The 5775-nt window shown below is 35.7% G+C and overlaps 1 non-coding gene across 1 annotated transcript; it reads left to right on the forward strand.

Moving 5' to 3' along the window:
- The first annotated feature begins 208 nt into the window (after nucleotides 1–208).
- LOC112798697 (small nucleolar RNA R71) lies at nucleotides 209–312 on the forward strand. The gene has a single exon (XR_003200296.1). It is a non-coding gene; the product is annotated as a small nucleolar RNA R71 (small nucleolar RNA).
- The last annotated feature ends 5463 nt before the right edge of the window (nucleotides 313–5775 follow it).

Consider the following 5775-nt stretch of genomic DNA (forward strand, 5'->3'; position numbering starts at 1 on the left):
TCCCTTCCTTTGAGGCATCCCATTATTCACAGAATTCCTCTCAGAAATGTACATGAACTGGTTATTTGCAACCATGTCAATAAGTTCTTGAACTTCTGCAGGCGTTTTCTTTAGGTGAATGGATCCACCTGCAGAATGGTCCAATGACATCTTAGAAAACTCAGATAGACCATAATAGAATATATCTATCATGGTCCATTCTGAAAACATGTCAGAAGGACATCTTTTGATCATCTGTTTGTATCTTTCCCAAGCTTCATAGAGGGATTCACCATCTTTTTGTTTGAAGGTCTGAACATCCACTCTAAGCTTGCTCAGCTTTTGAGGAGGAAAGAACTTAGCCAAGAAGGCCGTGACCAGCTTATCCCACGAGTCCAGGCTATCTTTAGGTTGTGAATCCAACCATGTTCTAGCTCTGTCTCTTACAGCAAAAGGGAAAAGCATGAGCCTATAGACTTCAGGATCTACTCCATTCGTCTTTACAGTCTCACAGATCTGTAAGAACTCAGTTAAAAGCTGATAGGGATCTTCTGATGGAAGTCCATGAAACTTGCAGTTTTGTTGCATTAGAGTAACTAGTTGAGGTTTCAGCTCAAAATTGTTTGTCCCAATGGTAGGGATTGAGATGCTTCTTCCATCAAACTTGGAAGTAGGTGTAGTATAATCACCAAGCATCCTCCTTACATTATTGTTGTTAGGTTCGGCTGCCATGTCTTTTTCTTGTTCGAAAATTTCAGTAAGGTTGTCTATGGATTGTTGTAATTTAGCTTCTCTTAATTTCCTCTTCAGAGTCCTTTCAAGTTCAGGGTCAGCTTCAACAAGAATGCCTTTTTCCTTGTTCCTGCTCATATAGGGAAGAAGAGAACAAGAAAAGAAAGAGGAATCCTCTATGTCACAGTAAAGAGGTTTCTTATTGTTAGTAGAAGAAGAAAGGAATAAGAGTGGAGAATCCAAACACAAGGGTGAGGATAGAGGCAGTGATTGGAGATGAAGAGAGGTGAAGAGAAGTGAAGAGAAGTATTAGTAAATAAATAAATAAATAGAAGAAGAGAAGAGAGGGAGAATTTCGAAAATAATTTTGAAAAAGTAGTTAATGATTTTCGATAATTAAAGATAAGATATAATTAAAATTAAAATTTAAAACAATTAATTAATTAAAAAGAATTTTTGGAAAAGGATGAGATATTTTCGAAAATTAGAGAGAGAGAAGTAGTTAGGTGGTTTTGAAAAAGATAAGAAACAAACAAAAAGTCAAATAGTTAGTTGAAAAAGATATTAAAGTCAAATTTGAAAAGATAAGAAGATAAGAAGTTAGATAAGATATTTTGGAATCAAATTTTTGAAAAAGATAAAATTTTGAAAAAGATATGATAAAAAGATATGATAAAAAGATAAGATTTTTAAGAAAAAGATATTTTGAAAAAAAATTAATTTTTAAAATTAAAATTGATTACTTGACTAACAAGAAACTTAAAAGATAAGATTCTAGAATTTAAAGATTGAACCTTTCTTAACAAGAAAGTAACAAACTTCAAATTTTTAATCAATCATATTAATTGTTAGTGTAATTTCGAAAACTATGAAATAAAGATAAAAAAAGATTTTGAAAATTAATTTAAAAGTAATTTTCGAAAATATATATAAAAATAAATGAAAAAGATTTGATTTTTGAAAAGGTTTTGAAAAGATAAGATTTTTAAAATTGAAATTTTGACTTGACTAACAAGAAAACAACTTATTTTAAAAAATTTTGACCAAGTTAACCCAAAATTTCAAATTTTTGAGAGAAATAAGGAAAAGATTTTTTTTATTTTTGAATTTTTAATTATGAGAGAGAAAAACACAATTATGACCCAAAACATGAAAATTTTGGATCAAAACATATGATGCATGCAAGAACACTATGAATGTCAAGATGAACACTAAGAACACTTTGAAGATCATGATGAACATCAAGAACATATTTTGAAAAATTTTTTATGCAAAGAAAATATGCAAGATACCAAACTTAGAAATCTTTAATGCATGGACATTATGAATGCAAAAATGCATATAAAAAACAACAAAAGACACAAAACAAAAAAGCATCAAGATCAAACAAGAAGACTTACTAAGAACAACTTGAAGATCATGAAGAACACTATGAATGCATGAATTTTCGAAAAATGCAAGAAAAATTTTTAAAGCATGCAATTGACACCAAACTTAAAAATTGACTCAAGACTCAAACAAGAAACACAAGATATTTTTGGTTTTTATGATTTTATGAATTTTTTGTATTTTTATAATTTTTTCGAAAACTATATTCTTGAAAAACGAAAATAAAGAAAAAAAATTTTGAAAAATTTTTGAAAACTTATTGAAAAGAAAATTACCTAATCTGAGCAACAAGACGAACCGTCAGTTGTCCATACTCGAACAATCCCCGGCAACGGCGCCAAAAACTTGGTGCACGAAATTGTGATCATCAACAATGGCTCCAATAGTTTGGTAGCTCTCACACGTGAATTACACTTAGTCACAACTCCGCACAACTAACCAGCAAGTGCATTGGGTCGTCCAAGTAATACCTTACGTGAGTAAGGGGTCGATCCCACAGAGATTGTTGGTATGAAGCAATTGATGAGCGGATAATTTATACGTTTTTTGGCATTGTTTTTAGTATGTTTTTGGTATGATCTAGTTAGTTTTTGGTATGATCTAGTTAGTTTTTAGTTAAAATTCACTTTTCTGGACTTTACTATGAGTTTGTGTGTTTTTCTGTGATTTCAGGTATTTTCTGGCTGAAATTGAGGGTCCTGAGCAAAAATCTGATTCAGAGACTGAAAAGGACTGCAGATGCTGTTGGATTCTGACCTCCCAGCACTTGAAGTGGATTTTCTGGAGCTACAGAAGCCCAATTGGCGCGCTCTCAACGGCATTAGAAAGTAGACATCCTGGGCTTTCCAGCAATGTATAATAGTCCATACTTTGCCCGAGATTTGATGGCCCAAACCGGCGTGGCAAATCAGCCTCAGAAATTCCAGCGTTTAACGCTGGAACTGGCATAAAACTTGGAGTTAAATGCCCAAACTGGCATAAAAGCTGGCGTTTAACTCCAGAAAAGGTCTCTACACGAAAATACTTCATTGCTCAGCCCAAGCACACACTAAGTGGACCCAGAAGTGGATTTTTACATCATTTACTCATTTCTGTATACCCTAGGCTACTAGTTCACTATTAATAGGATCTTTGGACATTGTATCTGTACCTCATGACACTTTACACGTTTCTCATTGTACCTTCCACAGCATGAGTCTCTAAACCCCATGGTTGGGGGTGAGGAGCTCTGCTGTGTCTTGATGGATTAATGCAATTACTACTGTTTTTCATTCAATCATGCTTGCTTCCATTCTAAGATATCACTTGCTCTTAAACCGGATGAATGTGATGATCCGTGACAATCATCATCATTCTCAACTATGAACGCGTGCCTGACAACCACCTCCGTTCTACCTTAGATTAAGTAGATATCTCTTGGATTCCTTAATCAGAATCTTCGTGGTATAAGCTAGAACTGATGGCGGCATTCAAGAGAATCCGGAAGGTCTAAACCTTGTCTGTGGTATTCTGAGTAGGATTCAATGATTGAATGACTGTGACGAGCTTCAAACTCCTGAAGGCGGGGCGTTAGTGACAAACGCAAAAGAATCACTGGATTCTATTCCGGCCTGATTGAGAACCGACAGATGGATAGCCGTGCCGTGACAGGGTGCGTTGAACATTTCCACTGAGAGGATGGGAGGTAGCCACTGACAACGGTGAAACCCTTGCATACAGCTTGCCATGGAAGGAGCCTTGCGTGTTTGAAGAAGAAGACAGTAGGAAAGCAGAGATTCAGAAGATGGAGCATCTCCAAAACCTCAACCTATTCTCTATCACTGCAAAACAAGTACTTATTTCATGTTTTTTACTTTTCACAATCAATCCTGATAATTTCTGATATCCTGACTAAGATTTACAAGATAACCATAGCTTGCTTTAAGCCGACAATCTCCGTGGGATCGACCCTTACTCACGTAAGGTATTACTTGGACGACCCAGTGCACTTGCTGGTTAGTTGTGCGGGGTTGCAAAAGTGTTATTGCAATTTCGTGCACCAAGTTTTTGGCGCCGTTGTCGAGGATTGTTCAAGTTTGGACAACTGACGGCTTATCTTGTTGCTTAGATTAGGACTGTTTATTTTTGTTGGTTTAGAGTCTTTTAGTTGAGTCTAGTTCATATTTTAAGTTTGGTGTCAATTGCATGCTTTTGTTTTCTTTTAGTTTTTCGAATTTGCATGTCCTTAGTCTCTTTTTTATCTTTAAAAATTTTAAGTTTGGTGTCATTTTGTTGTTTTTCTCTTTCCTCTTTTCAAAAATCAAATCTTTTTGATAAAAATTTTTCAATCATATCTTTCTAATTGCTAATCTCAAAATCTTTTTAATTAACTAATTGATTCAGTTTTCAATTTGCTTTGATCTTATTCTCTTTTAATTTTCGAATTTTTATTTTATTTTCATTTTGTTTTATTTCATTTTTTTCGATTAATTGAAAAAAAAATTATTTTTATCTACTTGCAATCCATATCATTTCCCTTTATCCATTATGGACCTAAGTGGAATTGAACAGTCCAGAAGGACTCTGGGGTCATATGCTAACCCCATTACAGCTGCATATGGGAGTAGCATCTGTACACCTCCCATCAAAGCAAGCAGTTTTGAGCTAAATCCTCAACTCATTATCATAGTGCAGCAAAATTGCCAGTATTCCGGTCTTCTACAGGAAGAGCCTACTGAGTTTCTGGCACAGTTCCTGCAAATTGCTGACACAGTACATGATAAAGAGGTAGATCAGGATGTCTACAGACTATTACTGTTTCCATTTACTGTGAAAGATCAAGCTAAGAGGTGGTTGAATAACCAACCTACAGCAAGCATAAAGACATGGAAACAGTTATCAGACAAATTCCTGAATCACTTTTACCCTCCAAAGAGGATGACACAGCTAAGGTTGGACATCCAAGGCTTTAAACAAGAGGATAATGAATCCCTTTATAATGCCTGGGAGAGGTATAGAGGTATGCTAAGAAAATGCCCCTCTGAAATGTTTTCAGAGTGGGTACAGTTAGACATCTTCTACTATGGGCTTACAGAAAAAGCTCAGATGTCTTTAGACCATTCAGCTGGTGGATCTATACACATGAGGAAGACAATTGAAGAGGCTCAAGAGCTTATAGACACTGTTGCTAGAAATCAATATTTGTACTCTAGCAATGAGTTCTCCCCAAAAGAGGAAGTCATGACAGTAGTCACTGATCCTAATCCTCAAGAACAGATGATTGAGCTTAATCAACAATTGCTCCTAATGACAGAACAGTTAGCAGAATTTAAAGAAATGCTCCATGAAACTAAAGTTGCTAACAAGAACATAGAACTGCAGTTGAATCAAGCAAAACAGCAAATATCTAAACAGATAACAGAGGAATGTCAAGCAGTTCAACTGAGGAGTGGGAAGACACTGAATAACACTGCTCAAAGTAGCAAAAAGCCAAACAAGGAACAATTGACAGGGGATAACCAAACCACTGTTCAAAATCCCTCTGAGGACAGTAAGAGCCCAGAGAGGAATGTTATTGGCGTTCAAACGCCAGAGAGGGAGGGAAAGCTGGCGTTAAACGCCCATTCCCTGCCCAGTTCTGGCGTTCAAACGCCAGAAAAGGGGGAAAAGTTGGCGTTAAACGCCCATTTTCCACCC

Source organism: Arachis hypogaea, chromosome 4 (assembly GCF_003086295.3).
Source record: "Arachis hypogaea cultivar Tifrunner chromosome 4, arahy.Tifrunner.gnm2.J5K5, whole genome shotgun sequence".
In the NCBI taxonomy this organism is placed as follows: Eukaryota; Viridiplantae; Streptophyta; class Magnoliopsida; order Fabales; family Fabaceae; genus Arachis; species Arachis hypogaea.